General features: G+C 27.8%; 1 protein-coding gene across 11 annotated transcripts in view; it reads left to right on the top strand.

Annotated features, from left to right (window-relative positions):
- LOC107074182 (uncharacterized) overlaps nucleotides 1–26318 on the top strand; it is a 134398-nt gene that overhangs the window by 28467 nt on the left and 79613 nt on the right. For 7 of the 11 annotated variants that reach the window (XM_015335374.2, XM_015335371.2, XM_015335375.2 and 4 more), the window contains one exon: nucleotides 23067–24283. The gene's annotated coding sequence lies outside the window, so the exon portion shown is untranslated. The remainder of the gene's footprint in view (nucleotides 1–23066; nucleotides 24284–26318) is intronic. The other 4 variants (XM_089177324.1, XM_089177326.1, XM_089177329.1 and 1 more) reach the window with 2 other exon arrangements.

Here is a 26318-nt window from a genome sequence, read left to right as displayed (position 1 = left end):
TGTTGACGTGAACGTTTTCTTTTTCCGCTTTAAAAAAGCTCTTCTTCGATACCGGTTGACTTTGTCCTATGTATAAGTGTATATTTTTCTTTTTATGGGGTATTACTTAAGTGTAATATTAACGAAAATCAATGACAAGAGTATTAGCATCGGTGTTGTTGTTGGCATTGAGTAAAGTAATAAACCTTTACCTACAAAAGTGAGATATATTTTTTTAATAAAATAATTTTCTTTTTAATATTTCTACGGTTGAAATGGAAAAACAAATATTACGTTATTTGCCAAAATTTGTCTCACAATCAGTAACCATTAAAAAATAAGTGTACGAAATTATAAAAAGAAAATAAAGAACCAAAGATAAATGATCTTGAATTTAGTATAATCATTTTAAAGCTTTTTTCTGGGTCACGTTACATCAAACAACAAAATATTTCATGAATTTGCTAAAAACGAAATAATGTAAATTGATTACATTTCATCCTTCACCCTGCACAGATATATATCTACATTAAAAAAAAATTCATCCCTTCAATCAACGAGTTAACTGATTTTTCGGTATCAAGAAAACATAGAAATACTTTTACCATTAATTTAGGTGATTTAATTGTTGTGTTCTTGCGCATAGCTAATTCGATATACTATATTATATATAAATATACCTTCCTATAAAGAAGAAAGTATTATATAAAACACACAGGGTGTCTCAGAATTTTGACTTGCCTGATATTTACTATCGTATTTTACCTGCGTATTTTTTCTCTGAATAATAAGCTTGATCACCTAGATCATTTGACTTTACTTCATTAGATTTTTATTTATGGGGAAGGAAAGTAAAACAAGAAGTTAATACAACTGAAATTGCTAAACTTGATGTTTGCTGGTAAAACGGATTAGGAATGTAATTGTAGAAAATAATAAAAAATACTGAAAAAATTCGCAATATCATAAACATCATACTACAACGTTATCAAATGTGTATTCTCATTGGTACAGATAACATTTTGAATAATACATTCAAACAATTATGAACTTATATTTATACAAGATTTTTAAGGGTATTAATACGTTCACAATTTTTTCTACGAAAAGTTTTCAGATATCTTATAAACATCGTATCTTTTCTCGACTGACTTTCTCGTCAATCATAATTTACAATGTCTTTTTTTTTTATCTCTTCCCTTTAACAAAGTACAAATAAACAAATTGACACAGAGTAATAGGTATACTACTATATTCCCTTTATTTTTTTTTTTTCGATGTGACAATCGATAAATCATCGTATCGACGTATCATATATGACATTATAGACATACACGTGTCAGGCAGCCCCTTTAGAAGCCAACTAGTGTGATATCGAATCGTTGGGCTTCAATGTTTTCCGATTTGTCGTCACGAGAATATATATATATATATATATATACGAAATGTTTGTTAATTCGATCAAATTTCGTGCAAACAAGAGAAACATCAAGAAAATGATTTTTATCGAGATTCTATCCCTTTTTTTTTGCATTAATATTTTATTGATACTCTAGTATCCTCTTACTGATCTGAATTTATTTTTTTATTCGACTAATATCAATAACATAGTGTAAAATTATACATAGAATTATAGATAAAAATAAAAAATAACAACAAAACGATATTTGTGAATGTTTGTTAACTTCGTGTATTTCATAACGATTAAGATAAAATAGTTTCATTGTATTTAAATATTATATATTTTTTTGTTATTTATGTTTGCGTTATCTCTGCTTTGATAGCTGTTTATAAACGTATGATAGAAGAAAGTAAAAGTTTAGATTTTTCTTGCTCATAATAAAAGCAGAATAGTTTAATAAGATACAACTAATAGAGAAGAAGCATAAAAAAAATTGTTCTCATTATTGCAGTATAATTTTTTTTTTTCATGGATTAGTGTTTGGAACAAAAAAAAAGTTTAATTTTGTTCTATGAGAAGGAATACGAAGATGCAAATAAATGTTTGAAACTGACTTCAAAATAAAATACAATAGTTCTTTACTCTTTCGAATTAAAAGTTGAAATTTCTCTATTACTCGTGGCAAAAATTAATACAGTAAACTAATAACGGAAAAACATAAAAAAATAATACTATAAAAAGTTTTCGCATTATTATTGCCTAAAGTTTATTGTTACAATTATTAATCTTTGGATAAAAAAAATAAAAAGGAAAAAGTTACATTGTTTTCTTTATTAGAAAAAAATTTATGAGAGTAAGTATGAATTTTCAAAATTAGCAATAAATTTCGCAAAAAGTAAAAACATTATTTTGACTAATAAACAAAATATGTATATAGTATTATATACACAAAATATGTAAATATGTATTATAGTAGTAGTTCTTCATTCTGTCGTATTTTCGAATAGCATTACACGCAAATATTTCCTCCTATATTTTGCTTGAAACATTAATTATTTCCGAGAGGGACATTAAGTATTAATTAAGCGAACTCACATATACATATATATATATATATATAATTTCTATATTAACATAACAAAAAAATAGAAAGAGATAAAAAATATTAAATAATCGATGATGTATCAGTTGGTTAGGATTTATTTCATCTTGGTTTGTTCTGGAAACTCAAATAACAACAATAACTATCAATTAGAATACCAATTCAGAGATCGTAAGTAGAGTAGGAAAAAGAGAGAGAAAGAGGAGGAGGGAGTGGAGGATGGAATGAAATTATTTGAAAATCTCATTATATTGGGTCGATAAGAGGTACAGTAGTGGCAATGATGAATACACATATGAGTGTACGTATTATAGGTATAGTATGTGAAAGGATACGTAATTCGAGCTTTCGGGCTTTCAAGCTTTCAAGTAACACTCGAAGCTATCGGCAAATTATTATAAACGACACAACGATCAAATTGTTTGTTCGTGTTCGGTTTTGATCGGCATAGTTCGATTCCGTACGACTACTCGGTTCATTGCATAGATTTTGTTGAACAAATTATCCACACCGATGAACCCATTTGTGAATATTTTACAAACATGAAACTATTTTACCACTGTAATTCGTTAAAGATAATAGTTACGTTTAAAGGGGGGGGGAGGTGGTTATTTCTAACAATACAATACGTGAAAGCTACACCAGCTTCTCTATTCGGTATTGTTAACACTTTGTCGCACTTTGTTGTTAATTATTAAGTCACGTTTATTTATTTGAATAGGAATTAATTCGTTTCATTTTCCATCATACAATAATATAAGTCAATATTGAGTTGCTAATCGCACCACATTCGACAGCTCTTTTGTCTTTCCAACCATGTTTCCTTTGTGGAATAAATATTTAAACTAAATACTTGTATCGAACGCAAAAGCTAAGATAATATGTTAATTTACATTTGTGTTCTTAGAAATGGTATAAGAAATGTCTGAAAAAGAGAAACTGAAAATCTACGATTAGAGAGGTTACTGTGCCAATACTTTTTTGACTATAAAGTTTTTTTATTTCTTTATATAATTTTTGCTATTATTATTATTAAGTAATATATTTTGGTATACAACTAGTGTACATTAAAAGACATAAAATGACATGCATGGTGTCACCAATATCTTTCAATAATTAAAGATATTTACAAAACTTGTGGTGTGCCAATACTTATTTGATCCACTGTATATAAAAGCATAGAGGAATGTAAATAATATTGTTACATAATTTCTTTTGATTTTGGGGAAAGATTATTTAGAGAATAACAGATATTAATTATATAAAATTAATTATAGAATATTGGAAAATTAATTATAGGAAATATTTGTAAATATGCGTTAAATAATTTATATTATTTATATTTATTATTGATATATTTATTTGCATTATTACATATATTTTTATTTAATTACTTATTACTATGAAAAACGTATTAAAAAAAAAAAAAAAAATGATAATAAGTAACCACATTCCAAATTTTTACTATACCTTAAGAAAATAATATTCTACACGATCTTTGAACCATTAAAAAAATTGCTGTTTAAAATATTAACAAACCCTTAAATAATATAAGAAAAATGATGGAAAAAATATATAGATTTATTTTTGATTAATATCATGATATTTAAATAGAATCTAAAGAAATGTTGATTGATGAATCAACTGGAATTTCAAACAATTCCAAGGGGAACCTCAGAACTTTATTGGTCTTCCAATCCAATTCGCGTTCATCAAAATAGACCACAATGGCTGTACGGTGGTTCTCCTCTTTACATATAGGTATACGTACTTCAATCTATATACCTATACCCATTTATACATATAGAAACACGCATATGCACATATGCAGAGGCAAACGGAGAACGTGAACCTACCTTGTCGTGGGAGGTATTGCGTAATAGCCGCAACCTTGCTGGCTGCAGATCGTTGAACGTGAGATAATACTGATGAGCTCAAGCTCTCGCGAGTTAGATGGGATCAGCCGTCCAATTTGATCAAAACAAACGCATTGTCCTTTGCGTTGAAAACGGGCCATGCTCTCTCGCGAATGCGCAAATGCCATACATACATCTCTATCCTATCCTATAATATATATATATAGGTAACGTAGTGGTTAAATACATATCGGTACATGTATATATACGTGTAAAGATCGTTTCCCGATATGACGTGAATTGGATCAAATTGGGCTTGAATCGTGCCCGGAAACGGCCCGCTGGACCAGCTGTACTTCGATCTTCTCTTTTCCGGGGTATAGAGAGGAGGGAAACTTCAATTCCCCAGGGGTGGTAATTAAATTCTCCAGTGGTTTCCGTTAGTTTCATTAGACAACACGAATCGAAACAAGCCGTAAATCGTTCTCTTGGTGTTTCACATTCTTCTTGTTTTAACCAAAAACAAAGGATATATATATATGGCTATGTATATATTGTTTAAATTAAAAATACATTATTTTTAATCCGTGTTTGTAGTTTTATTTATTTATCATTAAAGCTATAATGACCATAGAACATTTTAGGTATTTAATGTACGTAATATATATAGTATATATTCCTCTTTTATGAAGGATATACGTATATAAGCGGTGTTCAAAACACAAACCATTCAATATCTATATGATATATAAGATACACTGTACTGATATGAGTAAAAAAGTTTTAGTATACATAAGTTGAACAGTAAACCGTTTCTGAGATATAGGCATTTTTGTTTGCTAGTGTCATGATTGACACTTTGACAATTGACAAACAAATTGATAAATTGCTTTTATCGCATTAGATGTTAACTTCAGTGTTTTCAAACCGCGTTCTAAATGTTCTTATTGAAGTGTCGAAAGTAGATTGCATTGAGAATCAGTCAGTTGTGGATTGGCTATTATAGATATTACACAGTTACAAAGTATCATGAAAATGTCAGCGAGAGAATGTTAACGACTCTGTAAAATTAAGATGCTAAGTGTATATAGAAATGGAAGGTGGACACGTGGAAAATCTTCTGCAAACATCGAAAATTTAGCAGTAAGTCAATTATATATAATTCATGTATATTAACTATTATAATATAAGCAGAGTGTATTAGAATATTAATATAATTGTTAAATAAACGAAAGAAATATGTATTGATGTTTAAAAGCTCAAATTATATGATCGGAGTACCGTCCCCTTCGAAATTCACCTTCAGACTGACAGGTTGTCCTCTATGTAAATTCTTATATTAAATATTGTTTATATGACTTTCCGAACGTTGTTCATGTGTGCAACGGTAATAATATTCCTAATAAAGAGAATTTAAGATTTTAACGTTCTAATTTTAGTATTTTTTGCATTCTAATACAATTATTTGATGGCTCTTGCGCAGTAATGACTTTGAAGCTAAAAGTTACTTGTAATATAATTAGAGTGCATTAAAGTATTAAAATAATTGTTAATTAATCGATTGAAATGTGTATTAATGTTTAAAAGTACTGTGTATATGTTCAGTGCACCGTCCACTTTAAGATTCACCTTTAGACTGGCACGTTATCACCTCTGTAAATGCTTTTATTAAATGTTGTTTATATGAGTTTTCGAAACCGAAGCTAGTCGAAAATAGCCAAAGTTATCCAAAGTTACCCGAAGTTAACCGAAATTACCCGAAGTTAGCTGAAGTTATCATTACTCTCACAATGGACAACGGGCCAGTGTGAAAGTGAATTTTAAGGAAGACAGTGCTCCGAACATATACACAGAGCTTTTAAACATCAATACATATTTCTTTTGTTTAATTAACAATTATTTTAATATTCTAATGTACTCTATTTATATTGCTGGAAAATTGTACCCTAGAAGTCATGACTGTGCAGAAGTGATAAAATATTTACATTAGAATTCAAAAAATGCTGAAATTAGAACATTATAATTTTAAATTCTATTAATTGGGTAAATTATTCCCGTCATGTCGATGCACAACTTTATTAGGATTATTATTACCATTGCACACATGCATAACATTTAGAAAGTCATATAAATAACGTTGAATAAAAAAGGACAACGTGTCAGTCTGAAGGTGAATTTCAAGGAAGACGGTGCTCCTATCGTATAATTCGAGCTTTTTAACAACATTAGATAATTGTATCGATTAATTAACAATTCTATTAATATTCTAATACACTCTACTTACATTACATGTAAATTTAATCCTCGAAGTCATCACTGCGAAGGTGTGATAAAATAATTATATTAGAATTCAGGAAATACTAAAATTAGAACGTTATTATAATCTTAAATACTCTTTGTTAGGAATATTATTACCGTTCCACATATGTGCAATGTTCGGAAATTCATATAAACAATATTTAATATAAAAATTTTAATAGATGACAACTTGTCAGTCTGAAGGTGAATTTCAAAGAGGACGGTACTCCGATCATATAATTCGAGCTTTTAAACAATAGACACTTGTATCAATAAATTTACAATTATTTTAATACTCTACAATGCACTCTACTTAAATTACAATAGTTATTATACATTAGTTATATATATATATATATATATATATATATATATATATATATATATATATATATATTCTTCTTTTTGTTACAAATTCGAGTTATTTCCAATCGAAATCACATACTTTGTTAGAAACGTGTCCCATTCATTGGTTTTTTCTCTCTCACTTTTTCTTTTTTTCTTCTTTTTTCTCTATTCATTTCGTTCAAAGATCCAAAAAAGATTAGAGAGAAAAAAGAGACGTATGATACGTTTATCGTGGTGGTGATATTTCAACTAGTGAGCTTGAATTTTTATCGGCCCGCAGAATTTCGTGTTTGAATTTACCATTCTTCGAATTTTTCTTTCTCTCACATCGATATCTCGTAAATCGTAAGCACAGTATTTATTCGGGTCAGTAACCAGATCATCGATTAGTTTATTCCCATAGCGTTTTAAATATTCGCGATTACGTATTATTTACTTTTTAAATTATAATGTCATAAACCGGAATGAACTGTTTTCTTAATATTTTTATCGAATAATTAATACTTAATATTAAATGAATATAAATTATTATTAAAGATTGAAATTTGGGAATTCATAAAATGTTTAACTAAACTCTACAATAATTATACTAATTTGTTCGAATAATAAAAAAGGGAGAATTATATATTTCAACAAGAGAATATATGAATTTACAAGAGACGAATTGTTATGAAATATTTCAATTTGATTTGTAGATTAAACTAATATTGGTTTTCAAAATTTAGAAAGTGATATAAGCGGATAACTACAAACATCGTTGAAAACAGAAAAGTAAATTTTAAAGACGGATCAAATTTCAATCTCATATAATTTAACTTATCTTTTATGAATTCATATATCTCATTATTTTCTCAACTATTAGTTTTAATATAATATAAAATTCTGTTTATATACTTTTTCAAAACCACTTTATTATTTCGAATAAAACCCTGGGTTTCCACTATTGAATTAAATTATACAATTTAACGTTAACATATTTTTATATATACTTATATGCACACACATATTATTTTATAGAATGAATAGTATGAAAAGGCTTTTCCGAATCCCCTTATAATTATTATTGTTATTATTATTATAATCATTATCTTTAGTATCATCATCATCATCATCATCGATAACACCAAAAGCTTTTACATACGTTGTCGGTCTAATCAATGTGCTTTATCACGTGATACACGTACACTTACACATACGTGTGACGTTAATGTCATTATTACTCCCATTAGTCTTTGTCGTGGCGATAAATTTAAGTACATTAGTCGCAACATCAAATGGAAAGATACTATATTTCAAAGGAAGATGGCGTGGACCTATGCGAGTGGATCTCATACTTGGACAAAAAATCTCTAAAAAGAGACCGTAGAAGAAAATGAAGCTACGAAATTTTCTTAACATTAAAAAAAAAAAAAGAAAAACAGCCCCTTTTCAACGAATAATCATAAAAGATTATATTACGTAGGTAGTTTTTTTCTTAAACCTTTTGTTCTTTTTCATTCTTTTTTTCTTCTAAATATTTTTCTCTTCGCCGTTTAAACAATCTGCTTTAAAACGAGATTAAAAAATTTTTACCTTGCGATTTTTTTGGATGAATGGAAAACGAGCTCTAATTAACTTCTCCTTTCATCTCTTTTTCTTTCTTTCTTTCTTATCCTCTTTTACTTAATTGCAAAAGATTAACACGAATTCTGTAAGCTCGTTAAAAACTTTTCACTTTTATTTTTTTTTTCATTTTACCATATATTTTCGACAAATAATAATGAACGAATCGTTATAAGGAGTAAGGATTTTTTTAAATATTTCAAAGCTAACTTATCTCTGTAGACTGATCATCGAACAGTGTATCTGTGTGTATGTATATATGCGTATATGTAAAAAAATTCGATTAAACTATCTGACAATTTATCGACAAAATTTTATGAGAAAAGTTGCTTTGTTTCCTAAAGAAATGCATCGCGAGTTTTCCAATCAAGTATATCCCCGATTCACGTTGGTAGGTTGTTATTTGTTGCTTTTTTTTCTTTTTTATTTATTTTCTCTACTTCGATATTTCTTTTTCTTTTGTTTTTTTTTGTCTACACTCGCGAACGTACTATTTATTTATACAATAGTTAAGTACATATACATATATACACATACATGTATAAATATACAGAGTAGTATCTCATACTTTTATTTAAAACCTATCTACTCTCTCACAGAGTTTTCCAATTACAATGGTCACGTATAAAGCTCTTTCTCTTCGACACGGATACCTACCTGCTATACCTTTTTGCATACGAAAACGCACTCAACGTTCCGAGACGAACTCGACGAATTAATAAAGTCTCTTTCTCTCTCTCTCTCTCTCTCTCTCTCTCTTTCTCATCCTTTAGCCCACGTTTATATTCGACCAAAAACGGAAATATATTATTTATTTATCGAGACAGACTTCGATCGATTAATCAACTTTCCCGATTGGCGAATAAATAAAAGTCCTAAATATGGATTCTTTATAATATTAGGACTTTTAGTAGAAAACGATTTTGACAATAGAATTCATTAAGTTTTTATTCTAATTAGTAATTCTTATCAAGATGAACTTAACCCTTTATTTTCGAATATAATTTTTAGACATCTTTTTACGTATCTTATCAGTTATATTATTTAATGATAACTATTCAATATATATTGTTAATAAAGTAAAAAAATAATAATAATAATTTATAATACATCTTTAATGATATTTTCTATTAAATCTTGAAACATTTCAAAATATGATTTTCTACATGATGATAGATTTCCAATTAAAACATCACAATTTTTTCTCACGTTGCTCATTGTCAGAGTTTCCTTCATTTATTCCAATTGAATTTCATTTTATTTATGACATTTTGATGGGGATTTGAGATACGTCTAAAAATCATTTCAAGAAAATATTTCGTTTTGTTAATTCAATTGATTGGTCATTATTAGATATTGTAAAAAAATTCGGATATTTTATATTATATTATATCCGAAAATGAAATAAATAATAATATTTTGCAAAGAAGAAATTAATTCGATGTGTTTTTTTATTTTTTAAACCACTTATTTATAGCACCTAATTAATTTCTATATATAGAACAAAACACACTTATCCTACGTTGTCGGGTTATAAATAAAAAAAAATAAAAATAACTTAAATTCAAATTATACGAATATATTTTAATTAATTCTATTTTATGACTGTAGTCTTAATCAATCGATTTTAAAGCTCGATGGTAGGAATAGTAATGAGCTTTTCAAAGGAGAACAAAGTATAAGCTTGCATAAAATATTATTAAATGATCAGTTTCGAGTCATGAATACTCGATTGGCGGCTGTTGAAAGAAGTATCGTGTAAGTAGAGAATGAATGTACATATATATTTTATATCGTCGCATATCGGCTACTATTCCGTGTGATACACATAGAAAACTACAGATAAATGGAAATGACCTTGTTCCTATACGTATTATAACGTATCCACATATACACACACACATACACACATTTACATGTCATACACGCAAAACATTGTGACTATAGAATCATTTCAACGGTATAATCATAACCGTATATTTAAAATACATTTCGTGAAAAGAGCTTGTCATTTGTTTTAACAACGTATTATTTAATATTAAATAATTCAAAAAGATGTATATATGATTATATACAGCTAATTATTGATGTAATTAACGATACATTTTTTACGAAAGACTTTATACGAAAACAAATCATTATCATTGGAACATTTGAAATAACAATTACGTATAATACAATTTAAATGAATTATTTTATAATAATATTAATAATAAAAATAATATATTTAAAATACTTTAATAATTAGATAATATTAGAGAATTTTTATCAAAAGAATTCGAATTTTGCTTGTTTTTCATTTTAAATGTTTGTATTATGATTCGCATAATATTTTTATTATTTTTATTTTGATTTACATTAAAAACAAAAACTGTCTTTACTGTTAATAAACGCGATTTAAAATATCTACACGAGTACTTTTTTCTGTTTCTTGGTTTCTCTTTCTCTCTCTCTCTCTCTCTCTCTCTCTCTCTCTCTCTCTCTCTTCTCTATTTCCTTTGAGAGATTTTGCACACGTGTTCTTTGACACTGACAAATGTTACCTTCTCGAGTTTCGATGCCGTTGTTAAACACTGCTCGAACGCAAAGAGGGACACCCTGAATGACGCATAGAATGTTAAACGGTGTTGACGTTGTACGTTGTGCGTCTACCATTCTTCTCCATACTACCCTTTGAGATACCATTTATACATATGCACAAACACTCCCACATATAACACAAACACACACTTCCAATGACTCTTAAAAAATTCATTCAATTTGTTTTGTTTTACTATGTTCGACATATCATTTATCATATTTTTTTAATTTTATAAATATCTTATTTGATATATTTTCCATTAATTTTTCAGTATATAATTCATTCTAGAAATTTTACCAAACGTTATTCATAATTTTATCATCAATAAATACACACACACGAAGTTATCAATCCTATACGACTAAATACAGTTAATAAAAGACATAATTCTGACTTCTTTAAAACGTGTATCGTAATTTTATATTACTTCTTTTAATAATTTTGAAAAATAAATTATACATATTTAAAAATATTATTAAATATAAATAATCTATTGCTAAAAAGAATAAATAGGTCAATTTTATAAACAACCAAAATACGATATATAAAAGTTAATCACATATTCCAGAATCGAGAATATTTTTCGAATTGACTGTATATTGATCTCCATACACTATTTCTGGTTTAATAAAACTCCCCCTACCCCCGATGGTGAATTCTACACGATATTTCGTTATTCCCTGATCAAATTTATTGTCGATATGAAAATTTATGATACACGTGGAATGATAAAGAGAAAGAGAGAGAAAGGAAATGCGTTCTTTCTATGTCTCTCTCTCTCTCTCTCTCTCTCTCTCTCTTTGTATTTTTCTCTTTAAATTCATCATTTTACTCTTTCTCATAAAATTTCGACGTCGAATACATAACTAATGAAATAAATATTGCCTTCCGCATGTGCTAAAGTTACAAACGCAGAAATTTTACATATTGTTTATTTAATAACAACGATTATACAGGCCTTCCGGCTGTTATTCCATTCTTTCTGTTTCGGAACTATTCTAAACATACGTAAAATTTAAAAAAGGGATTTTATTTCAAACGAAATATTAACCGCAAAATAACCTATGTCTTTGGTTACATAATTTATCAAGAAAACTGAGTTCATGATGGGCTTTCCAAGAGAAATGATACTTTTCGTATTTTATTTTGTTTTTCAAGAGGAAAGAAATAAAAAAGAGAGAGAGAGAGAAGAAGAAGATTGTATAAAAGTACTGAAGAAAAATGAAAATGGGACGGAAAACGAAACGTTTCTTTGCTCATCGTGGCTACAACTTTCCTTTAAAATTACGTAAATTATTCGATGTTTTGAAACCGTTACGTTTGTTGTTACTTCGAATGACATTTTATATTATTTTATCCCCCACTTTTTTTGTTTCTTTTTCTTCTGTTTACGGTGTAAAAATATGTATTTTAAAAGAAGGAAAGAACCGTGATACTTATATATATAATATATAGTTATATTCTTATATACATTTGAAGTTATTAATATTTATATATTTTTAGTCTTGTTCTTCATTATTCAAATACCTTTCTGTTTCATATCCTCGAAAAGACAATTGTTTTTCCCTTTAAAATAATTTATTTTCCTGTTAACTTTCTCTACGTCCTGTGTAACCTAATTTTCGTTTAACGTCAAACTAAAAATTTACGCTATGTAAAATGTATAATATCATTTATATTAGTATAATTATACGACACTGAGAGATAATAACTTATACTCACAACGAACATTAATAATTTTTAGAATACTAACATATTCTGATACTTTTGCAAAATATTTTTAAATATAAAAATACGTGTATATGCAACAACTTCAAAATTACATGTCGGTTTTAGAAAATTAAATATAAATTTTTTTATTATATTTGTTCGGAATAATCGGAAAATGTACGTCCTGGTAGTTTTATGAACAGAAATCGAAATCAACCGTTTATCCATAAAATAAAAAAGATTAGGAAAAAAAAACAAATGATCAAAAAAAAGAAAAAGAAGAAGAAGAAAAGAAGTATGAAAAAGTGAGAATAATAAAAAAAAGTGACAAGAGAACAAAAAATAAATCTTTCTATGATAAGCTTTCAAAACAGATTTTGTAGCTCTTGCCCTAACAAGGGCAGAGAAGCACGTGCTTGGAGCCCCCCAAAAAGTTTTATCTTTCTTTTTTCTTTCCACCCTATATTTCATCCTTAAAAGATCGATTTTCGTAAGACATTATCTTGATATACGGACGAAACATTTTATTAGAAATAATATCGATGTGGGTAATATTTATTCTCTGGTATTGTTTTCCGTTTAATATGATACTTTCTATATATTTACTTTTATTATAGTAATTATTTCATTTCTCTACGAAAAAGAAATATTGTATTTTATTTTTCATGTTTTTTTTATTTTTTTTATTTTAAACTAAACTTTATTTTTCTTCTAAATAACATTGAGATTTCTAATAAAATTAAACAACATTTTAATCAATTCGAAATTAATTTTTCGAATGTTCTAAATCCGTTATTCGAATTTCATAAAGTTTATTTTTTCTACAATTTAATTAATTGTTCGTTTTTCTAAGAACTTTATTAATTTCTTTTATTCAATTCGAATAAAATGTTGTGTAATTGTTCTTTAGAATTCAACAGAAATATTAAATTACAAAAATGTAGTTTAAAATTATTACACATGAAAACAATTTCCAAAGAAACGTTTCTTTTATTTTTTTAATACCTTTTAAAAATTAATTGGCAATGTACAGTCTTTTATTAAAAAAAAAAAAAAACTTTTAACATGGATTGGTGTGCCATTAAAAGAAAGAAATTACTTATCGTTAAACTAATACTCCATAACTTTTTTTTTTATTCTTTCAAAAAGAACGAGGAGAGTGTTAACAGAAAACATCTGGAAAGGAACTAACTTTTTTCAAGTTATAAAAAAACATCGTTATAAAGTGAAAAATCTTACAACTTGTCGATTAATTGATTTAGAAAATAAAAAAAAAATAAGTTTCAAGAAAAAAAATGTTGTAAACGACGTAGGTATCACCTAAAAAAAATCGAAATTTTTATTTCCCCTCTTTATCTATCGACATACACACAAATTCACAAACTTACATGTACATACACATGCAAGAACACCCTTCACCTTCAGTTACCATCCCTCTCAACTTTAATGCTTCGTTGCTCGAAGGCTAACAAGGAAGATTTTCCGGCACGTTTGCTAGCCCACTTTCAAGGTCTTTTCCCCTATCCTAATGAGACCATAGGTGGCATCATTTTTGCCATCCAGCAGTTCGATCTATTCACTTTATTTTTTTTTTATTGATTTTCAAGAAAAATTTTAATTTACAAAAACTTACTCTACTAGCCAACTCGAAAAATACTCGTTTAAAAGTTTTTTTATTAATAACAATTTATCAACCTGCTTTTTTACAAATCAAACGTAATTCTCGATGTTTCTTAACAAAAAAATTATTCAATTTGACTAACTTAACAATTAATTTTGAAATAAAACGAAACACTTTATATTACTAAATATTATTTAATTAACTTGATATACAATATTATTATCGGAAAATATAACGAAGTAAATTTTTTAAAACAATAAATTAGTAATACTGTAAGGTATAAAAAAAAAAGAAAAAAGAAATGATGTAATTCTATGCGAAATAATTAAAACTCGTTATGTTTCGCAAGAGATACTTTTTTCTTTATTATTTTCGTATCTCAACTTTTCCATATTGAAAACAATCTTTTGACGAAAGCTTTTAATCATATCAAATATGTATGTTAGTTAACGTAATTTCATTGTAGGCTCTTTCACTTCACTATCGAAGAGTAATTTAATAGCGAACGAACAAACGAACGAACGAACGACCGGACGACTGAACGAACGAACGAACGAAAAGGGTTCGAACCGAACTAATGAACTTCTTTTTTTCATGGAAAAAATAAAGAAAAAAATAGAGATTTTTAAACCACAAGAAAAAGAAATGGGAAATATATAATGGTATTTGTGCCAACGTAAAATTTCATTTTTCTCGTTTTCTTCTTATCATTGGTCAGGTATCAAACTTTTTAGATTTTTTGATCGTTACTACGATTCACATATCGAAAGGAATTAGGTTAATGCACTATCAGAGTATTTTTCGAAACTATTGATATTTTCAATCGTATTTCTGCAAACAACAACTAACATTGAACGAACTGTTACTAGGTACCTATATATATGGATATAACATGTATATATACATATATGCATATATATACAGTTTATGCTTATTAGATTTTTGTCTCAAAATTATTGATATAATAAATATTTTTGGGATCAAGACAATTTAGTAATAAATACATTAATACAACTTAATTACATGTTTAATGAGTTTACTTGAAAGCTTTATGTATAACAAGTAAATTAAATAAATACGAAGATAATATAAAGAAAATGGTTTTAAAATCTTTAATGCTGTTATAATAATTGAAATATTCATTATTTTCATGCTAATTGAAAATAATAAATATATAAAATATATAAAATAATAATATAAAAATAATAAAATTGATCATTCTTTGTTTTTAATATTATTTATTTATCTATAAAATAATATCGTATTGTTTCTAATTAATGTGATTTTTACAGTATCTGCCTTAACTCGTTTAACTTTAGTGAAATTAATTTAAATGTGTGATCTGTTTGTTCAGTGTAATAAATATCAATTTTGATTACGAATATTTTTTTGTTAATTAAACAATGTAAAAAATAAAATAATGAAAACAAATAAATCATTGTTATGAATCATCTAACGATGAGTTTGATCGCGAAAAAGTATTATAAAAGGAAACGAAAATAAATGAACAATTTTTACTATCATCGATATACAATGGATTCAATCACCATAAAATATCGAGAAAATAAACGTTTTTCATTTATTTTATTGGCAAAAAAAAAAGAAATAAACAAAGGAAACGACCTGTAAACACAAGCATCATTATTTATTTTATTATACTTTATGATAGATTTTATCGCGATAGAAAATTTTATATATATATCGTTTTGTTTTCATTTTTTTTCCGTTAATTTGTTAATAACGAAAAATGTCGAGATGTAAAACGATGAGAAATTCGCAGTTGTTTTGCAAGCTTATCGATCGTAGTTGATCGTTTACCGTTCTACGACACGCGAAAAATGCCGTTAACGAAATGTACCTACACGATTTGTGGAGAAAAAAAAAAGAAAAAAAACTCTTTTCGTGTTTCATGCAATTTTATTTAAAAATCTTGTATAAACGGGCGCCTCCGATGAGATACTGATCGTATAAAAAAAAAAAAAAGAATTTACGTAACATGATTCTCGCACATTTACTTGCTATGTTAGGCGATCACAAAATAAAAAAAAAGTCTATTTGAAAATCTACAAGATTTGAAGAAGGATAAATGTTCCTCCTAACGATTATCACACGTCACTTATTTCCTTATTGAAATTGCTTTAATTTTCAAATATAAATTGCTAGCCTTTATAATATCCCTGATATTATTAATTTTATAAATAAATGTTTCAAACAAACCAAATACATATATCAAGAAAAATTGGTTATTAAATGTTTACAGAAAAAGTGGTCACATTATGGGATTGTTCGGCTTGTTAAATTTCAAATTGTTATAACTTGAAAGGTATTTTGTATTTGTTAGTTCAATTCGAATTATTTTCTACAACTTTCGTTATAATGGAAGTATCGAATTTCATTTAATAAAATTGTTACGATGAATCATATCTTGACAACACTTTCTGTGAAAAGCATTAATACGTATTGAATTTCTCATATTTAAAATAAAACAAATTTTATTTATTACATTGGTTTATAAAACCAATAGAATCGAATATATTTGAATATCTCGTTTAAAATGAGATATCCTTTATAAAAAAAATATATAAAAATATACAAATATTTATAGGATCTTGTGTACACCTATAATACTTTCAATTAAATTCGTGATCCGTAAAAATCATTTTCCTATAATAATCTATTAAGATCTAGCATAATATTCATATCAAAGTTTACACTTATCGTTATTTCAACAAATTTTTAAACAATTATAATGAACGGAAAGTTGATAAGGATTTTCAAACGATTCTCATAAAGTTTTCCCGCAACGATAAATAAATTAAAACCTCATTTTCCTGACAAAGATCAATCTTACAAGATAATTAATAAAACTACGACAAGTAACTTTTACTTGAAAAATACTATTTAATTCTTGATTACGTTTAATGAGTATGTTCAAGGTATAATAATCATGCAAGTATACCTATATATATGTATAATGTTATATATAAATAAAAGTACATCGTTCTATAAATAATACATTATTACAATATATACAACGACATAAATATTAATTAGTAAAAACAAGTCTTGTAAAATGTTATGAAAATATTCGAATATGAACAAACATGTGCAAAAACGTTCGAATTATAAAGTTTGATTGAATTAGAAAAAAAAGTATTTTCCTTCTTCTTATCTTCTTTACAAACCTATGCTTATACAATTCAACATTTATTACGCAATGCAGAACAAAGGTAGAAAAGAAAAAAGAGAGAGGGGTGCAAGTAAAGAAAGTAGCTTAATTACCAGTGTACCTTCAGAATGCATCATTGCTAATTACCCTACTTTATCAGTAATCTCTTTTTAAAAGTTTTTTTTCACGCTACGTTAGACAAAGTTACTATGATGCCCATAAAAAAAAAAAATAAAACAATAAAAAAAAAGAACGTTGATTTTTCTCATAATTAAAGTACCTTCTTCTATTTCGAGCATATTACTTCCTTTTCTTTTTTTCTGTACTTCTTTCTCATATCCTTGTCTTTTCGTATATTTTTTGTTTTTATTCTTCTCCTTACTTTCCTAATCCTCCTTGATGTCTTATAAAAAAAACTTGCTGTCTCGTGCTCGCGCATGATATTTTCCTCATATAAACATATATGCTTTTGCACACACATACACACACAAACATATACACATACACAAGTCTACAAATATTCATATACATGGTTGGTATCTGAAATTTTGTTCGTACTAACGTCATTGTGAACTTCCTTTACGTTCAAAAATAAGAAGAACAAAAAATTGTCATATAAACATAGATTATTTAAAGCTTTATTAAAAAGTTATAGTATATATTGTCAAATTATTTAAATACGTTGTTCAAAATGTTACTTAATTTATGAGAAAACGAATACGATATCATTGTAGTATACTAACGTATGCTATAATAAATAAAAATCTTTTGGAGTAAGAGGTCAAGGGATATAAGTGGTCAACTAGAAACAAAATAAGTTGCAACATTCAATAATAGTAAACAACATACCCAATACCGTTAAACATTATTACTGAATAGTATTTCTTTTTTTTATAATTTATGTTATAACTTTTGAATAAATCTTTAAATGACCTATGTGTGTATATATAATATCATTTTTTTTTTACTTTCTAGCATAAAATACGCTACAAAATATCAAAATATTTCTACGAAAAAATCTTAAGATACTCTGTATATATATATATATTAAATCCATATATGGATATGTATTTACATACATATATAAAGTTTATATATAGAGACAAAGTCGTGTATGCAGGGCACGAATGTGAAAGCAGAACTTTTTCCGTATAAACGGACTAACGAGTTTCGTGTAATGACGACTTCTCTAGAAGATAATGAGAAAAAAGAGGAAAGAAAGAAAGAAAGAAAGAAAGTCAGAAAGAAAGAGAGAGAGAGAATGAGGAGGAAGGAAAAAGGATCGATGAGCGGAAGTCGAACGAAGAATACTCTTCTGTCATACTGATTAAAGGAAGTTCAGCTTCGATCGGTCTCTGATAATACAACGTGGATGATGATGTACTCTTTCATCGATTAAACACAATACACCAAGCTCAAAGTTAATAATAGTGTGTATAAGTAATATCTATGTATGTATAACACACGTGACTTCGCGTAAATTCGTGAAAAAGAAAAGAAAAAGCAGTATGAGACATATACATTCCGTAAATTTTTCATACGTTCTTGTAACATACTCATGTTAAATAAATTATTTTGTAATTGATTTTATTTTTATTTTTTTAATATTTTTTATTTCATAAAAAATATTCTTTACAAAAATTGTCTATACTTACACATGATAAATATAGATGTCTAAGCAAGCGGTAGAACATAATCGATAAACGGCTATTATACTTTCATCGAATTCCTATTAATCAAAGACAAAAGCGTCCCCAGGAATATATTCGAACGAATCAGGGGTGATGAAAAATAAAGTACCATTTGTTTGATGAAATAAAGAACGAATATAAGTATATAAAGTATAACAATCATTACCAATAAGATTTCTCAATGCTATCTTTATCTAATAACATGGAAAAAGGGAAACTAGATTTTGTTGATAGGTGAATTATATTATACGTCTATACCAGGGGTACTCAATCTAATGTACATCTGAAATGTATATCTGAAATATCTTTATTGCACCGTAACTGTGACATTAGTCATAACTTTAAACATTTATTACAAACATATTGAATGACTGATATTATATACACTTAAAAAGTTTTTATAACGATTCTATTTATGATCGTACAAATGTATAATATTTCATTTTTCATCACTCGGTAGAAAGAAAAGTGATCCTTTTCTCTGTTTTTGACTATCGAAGAATATAGTTAACTAGAGACATACATATGTATATGTATGTATATATTTACACAAAACAAAGGATTGACCAATGCTCTAATTGGCAGACGTCAGTCACAATTTGTCGGTTTCGTTGCCCCTGTCGTCTCGTTGATGAGGTTTACGAGCTACATATTCCATCTCTCTCTCTCTCTCTCTCTCTCTTTCTCTCTCTCTCTATTTCTGTGTTCTAGAACTTCGATATGAAATAGCTGCAAGCACAGCGAATTTAGATTCGCACGCGACACTTCGGTGACAAGGAAGACTATGTCTTCGTGATCCGTGAAATTAACTCATAACTACCATCATAAACACTATTGCACAATCATTGCAATTACTATGTTCGTTGCAACCTCTATTTCTCGCTAAAACGACGTAATAACTTTAGAAACGATTTGGTTTTTTTTTTTTAGAATACGTTACCAGAAAATATTCAATCTTTGTTTTGCATCCTTTTAAACATTGTTTTTTTTCTTTTACTCCATTACGAGAATAATATTATTTTGTTTTTAAATTGAATTTCTTTCCTTTACTTTATTAGATTCTTTTATATGTCATTTTTTCTTTTTATTGATAATTGAAAAATATATTAAGTAATAGTAACTTCCAACTAGAAATTTGTTAGATTTTATACAGGATGATATCTTTATGAATATTTCAAGTAAGAAATATTTTTGTTCTTTAAATGAAACATACACAAGTATAGAATATGAAAATCATTATTAATGTTAAACGTAAGAGGTTATTTGTTTTTATTTTCTACTTTTCTGAATTTCTATCTCTCTCTTTCTCTCTTTCTCTTTTTTTCTCTCTTACATTTCATCTTCGTCCTTTCTTATCAGATTTCATCTGCTTTTTTTATTTTTGTCGTAGTAATAAAGAAAGCTTTCATTTAAAATTCATGGGTTGGATCTTTTCCCTGTTTCCCGTTAATAAATAAATCGTGTTTCCTCGCAACTCAGAATTTTTAATCATCGTCACAAGGAAAGATAAGACTGCAAAAGGAGAAAGGAGGAGAGAAAGAGAAAGAGAGTGTAGATATTTTTTTTTTCATTTTAAAAGTAGACACGATATGAAGGTTAGATCGGGTTTTATGATGTGGTTTTTATTTATTTATTTAAATTGTATGCAACATTTGAATAGCAGTAATAATACTAATTGTAAATGACTTAAGTTAAAAGAACCGAATTGTTTGAACAACAAAATATAATCATCGCATTTTTAATCTTTTAATACTTAATAAAATTTATAAGAAAAGGATGAATTGAGACATAAAATTTGAATAAAAATTTACTTTTTTTTTAGCATAAACTATATAAAGTTCTTTTTTTCTTCCTTTTTATTACAAATGCAAATTTAACAAATCAAAGATTAATAATTCTCTGCCCTTAATGATCTTTACCTTTTATCTATTCAAAGGGATTAAATACACAAATATTTAGGATTATGGCATAAATCTATAAAGCAGGGATTGAAACGGTTTTCGAAAATAAATTTTAAACTGTTTTGGTAGAGGATATTTGGTAATTAGCGTTACAGCTCAAAGAATATAATAATTTATGATAAAATTAGTCGAAATATTGAATAATATTTTGTAATATATAGTTTAGTTTTTAAAATAATCGATTACGCTTGCGCTTGATTATGTTTTGATTTAACAGATTTCATTAAAAATTATTATTTCGATTCAAGTACGTATTTATTGTACTGAATAATCAAAAATACATATATAGTAAAACAGAATATTGATTTATGATAAATATTATTATTAGAGAAATGGTATAAACTTTTCGATTGTACCGTTATTTACCGAATTTATCCTGTATTTCGTTTGTTATTGAAAAAATGATAAGAATCAACAAAACGTTACGAATATAACGATTTTCATCTATATTGCTTTTGGTTTTTTAAAATCAATATTACGTCGATTCTATATACTTATTATTTTTGATACTATATCGATCGCGTTTCAATTCTATTCAGTTATATAACTGATGTATAATATTGATTTTTAAAAACTAAAACGAATATGGATAAAAATCTTTCTATTCATAACATCAACAACATTTTTATCAATATTCATAACAGTTATCAAAAATTTTTTAATTGTAATTTCGAATTATAACGCGTCATCAAATAATTATTTCCATACTTTTTACTAAAATGCTAAAGAAAAAAAATTCGTTTATAGTAATAGTTATAAATATAAATAATATACATATAAATATATGAATCGTTGCATTTTCTCTACGAAATAAAATTAAAAAAAAAAAAAATATTCTTCTAACGATGTTTACAAAAAAAAAAAAAAAAAAATAAACGTATCTTTTTTGTCAAATATAAATTTAAAACGTTGAGTACAAATTACGTGAATTCTCGTACATAGTAAATAGAGCGTTGAAACCGAGTTACGAGATATCTCGTTTTTTTTTCTTTTCTTTTTGTAATACACCCGTATAAACGACGACTCGACGAATGAAAAATAATTTCATTAAAATTATATTAAATTTGTAGATTAAAAGAAAAAGATAAAAATAATGACTGAAAATATAATTTACGAGTAGTATTTAAAAAAATTACGAGAATGTCAATAAAGAAATACAAAGAAAAATATAATAAAAAATTTTTTTAGTCACGTTTCAAAAGATTTTACGAATATCAGAAGTTTTAATATTATTAATCGTTAATCATTTGTGACATTCGCATTCCAATTATAGAAATCTCGGGAATCGAGAAGAAAAAGTAATCGTCGTAATACACGAAGGAAAGAAGATTTATTTACTCAATGTTATTTCTCACAAATCCAACACGAAACTTTGATAGCGCGAAGTCGATATTATAATTATAACGACGACGTCCGGTCGAGCATCTTTCCGTTGTCGTTCCTTTTATCGGTCCCTCGACGGCCTTTGTAACAAGCTTACAAGCCAGATCGACCGCATCGGCTGAATTCTCTTAAGGGGGTTGACAAGTTAACTTTAGAAAGTTGCGTCGACAAGATGGATAGCAAGCTATCTAAAAAGAGAAAAAGAGAGAGAGAGAGAGAGAAAGAGAGTAAAGGAAAAAGAGAAAGACAGAGAAAGAGGGGGTGAGGGAGGGGCGAGTGTGTGGGGGGGGGGAGGGAACCAACGAAGGAATCTCAGGCACGTCGATACAATTTCCTCACGACGGATCCTGCTTTCTGTTTCAGAAGCTTGCGAACCCGCTCGATAGCCTGTCCTCGATGTCGAATTAAAAGAAAATAATAAAAAAAGAAGGAGTTAAAGAAACAAAACAAAAAAAAAATATATATATATATATATATACAAATATATATGAGAAATATTTTGAAAATATAAAAATATGTTAATACGAGATCAAACGGAGATACGAACGATTTGAAAATAAGAATCGGTTGGAAGAAGATTTTTTTTTTTACACGTGAAACCGATTGGAGGAGGAACAAAGGGGGGAAAAAAGAAAAAGAAAAAAAATAAATTTAAAAAAAAAGGAGAAAAATAAAACGGGGGAAAATACTTAACCTAAATCGTTCATAATCGCCAAAAGCACTTTAATCTTCGTTCCGGGATTCACGGTGGCGGTCTCGACGTCGATGGTACCTCGTAGAAGTAAAATAATTGAATAAGCCGGAGGCAGAAGCTAGGAAGGGGGAAGGGAGGAAAAAGGATAGATAGAAAGAGAGAGAAAGAGAGAGAGAGAGATAGAGAGAAAGGGATAGAGATAGAGAAAGGGGAAGAGGAGTACCTTTCGTTAGACGAAATTTATAATAATTCCATCGGCACCCAGGGCATTGTAAAAGGGCTGATAAGGTCCCCTCCTGTTTCCTTTTGACTAAGAGGAAGGACCTTCGTGTCGTTCTTTAGTCCTTTAAAGGAGAAGAGCACAGTGAAATAGATAAGAACGTTAAGAAGGCAAGAAAGAGGAAAAGTCATACAGTTCCAACTTCAACGAGAAGAATAATAATTATAATAAAAGAGAGAGAAAACGAAGAAAAAGATCTAATTAAGAAGAAGAGAGTAAGTGAGAAAGAGAGAGAGAAAGAAATAAAGGGTAAATGTTATCGAGATCAGACATAGTCTCGGAACGTTCTAGTTCACGTCGAGCGTGAAATGGTCCTCGTGAAGAGTCGTCACAAGGGTGAAATCACTCGGGTCAGGGACATCCAGTTGGAAAAAGGAAATCGTCGAGGTTTCTGTCATTGCGAGAGAAGAGTCTCGAAACCGTCGTTGGCATTGGCGAAGGCGAAGGCAAAGGCGAAGGCGAGACCGAGAGAAGGAGAATAAATAAAATAGCCTCGTGACGGAGGGACTTCGTACGGCCCTGGCGCGGCTGCGGCACTGCGCCCCCACGGGGGGCTCTCTGCCAAATACTCCGAATCTACCCTCTACCCCCGAACACAAGGTTCACGTGAGTAACTTTACTACGTTCGATACTTTAGTCGAAATATACGATAAAAAGATACTTTTCTTTTTTTTTTTTTAACCAAAAGAAATGTTTCCTCCTACTTTTTCTCCAAAAAAAAACTTTTTTCCTGTTGTATTCTTTACATTCTGTCATTTCTTTTTTTTTTACTTCTCTCTTCAAGTTCTTCTTCATTTTTTTTATACGTACTTTTCTTCGCTATCAATCACGTGATCGCTCACTAATTTTTAATCTTTTAAAAATCGGTTGTATAATAGATGTCTTAATACAAAAGAAAGTTCATTTGAATCTAAGCTTATTGGTGATCCTAGTTTATATATATTTTATAATTTATTCATTCATAATTTATGGTAACGTCGATCAAAGAATGATGGCTCAAGAAAAATATGATATGCACTATGCTAACTGTATTTGATTATGTTTAAATATTTCATAGAAAAATTTTAATTAGTTTTTGATGAACTCAAATATTATTAACAATATCATTTATTAAATAACTGTACAGTTTTTTTTATTAAAGACGTAATCAAAATTGAAAATGTCATCGGTTCCATTTGATAAGATTCAGCTTTTTTTTCACGATCAATATTTAATTTATTTCAACAAATGAATCAATCAATTTCAAATTGAATTGTTCATGATTTATAAGATTATGTACACAAATTCATCTCCTTGAGCGATTATCAAATAACCGATCACTCGAACTGATGTTTAATCATTGACCACTATTGTTACAACTGAACTTAGTCCTTAATTAAGGATCATTGATGAACTGTCGTTAAGCATACTTGATACACAGCTTGCCCGTAAGATAACTAAACAATTTTATAATATTTATTATTCATTAATTATTATTACTAATGTCTTATTCCTTAATTTGTTTTTGAATGATATTATAACAAACGTGCACGTTATTGTTGTTCTTTCAATAGTAGCATTATAATGACGTTAATAATATAACAAGGAAATAGTTAATTTTTTTTTTATTGAGAGAGAAAGCGAAAGAAAAAGAGAATGTGCATTCGAATAATTATTTCTTATCATTTAATATCCTACGTACCGTACTCATTTCATATACAAGAAGCATGGTGATTAATCGAACAGCTTATAACAAGATCCCTTAATGGATGTCCAAGGAGTTCAAGGTATTCTAATGAATAATAAATCTCATCTAGGTCATGTAAATGAAAACGAACCGTCGTTTCGACTAGCCACATAAGATTTTTTCATCGTTTTTAAAGTAACCCTTTGCAAAAAGAAAATGTTTCTTCACTATCTTTCTATCTGTCACATCTGTATAAATGATTTAAAAGCACTTGCAAAATAATGTTAAAAAAAAGATAATAGTATTAATAAATAGAAGAAAAAACACGCTTTCAAATGATATATAACATGATTGAATTTGTTGAAGATTTTATTTGAATATCAATATACAAAACATAGACGATATGAAAAAGGCTATTATTTTAGCACGCACCTAATACAATATTAAAATTGATCGTGTTATACCGTTGCATTACGTACGAATATATATATGTATATGCAATAAATATTTAACGTTAAATATGTTTATGGTTTATGACCGTATCGTATTACTGTTATTATCGTTCCATTTATGCCGTTACCATTCCGCTTTTCGTTGTTTGCCTTCAACTTAGGCATTACGACATGCCCTGAATGCACTTTACTGAGCCATATGCTTGTGAGAACACGCGAGCTTGGGTTCGAGTTACGAGCGTAACGATTAGTGTCGGCCCATTCAAGTAGGTACCTGTTTCGTTCGATGAAATTGCGATTAGAAATTGTGGTAGATTAACACATTTCAAAACTAAATATTTCAAAACTAATTATTTATTATATATATATATATTTCTTTTGCCTTCTTATATTTTCATTTAATCCGATTAAAACAGTTATTATGATTAATCTTTGTGTGTCCTACGTTTATAAATCATAATTATCAAATCTTCTATCGTAAAGAATATCATATTGAATAATTAAATATATCAATCAAGAGATT

Source organism: Polistes dominula, unplaced genomic scaffold (assembly GCF_049000335.1).
Source record: "Polistes dominula isolate Pdom_NZ unplaced genomic scaffold, Pdom_raw_medaka contig_20, whole genome shotgun sequence".
NCBI classification, from domain to species: domain Eukaryota; kingdom Metazoa; phylum Arthropoda; class Insecta; order Hymenoptera; family Vespidae; genus Polistes; species Polistes dominula.
Note: the sequence above shows the minus strand (reverse complement) of the source record. Positions and strands in the feature narration are given on the sequence as shown.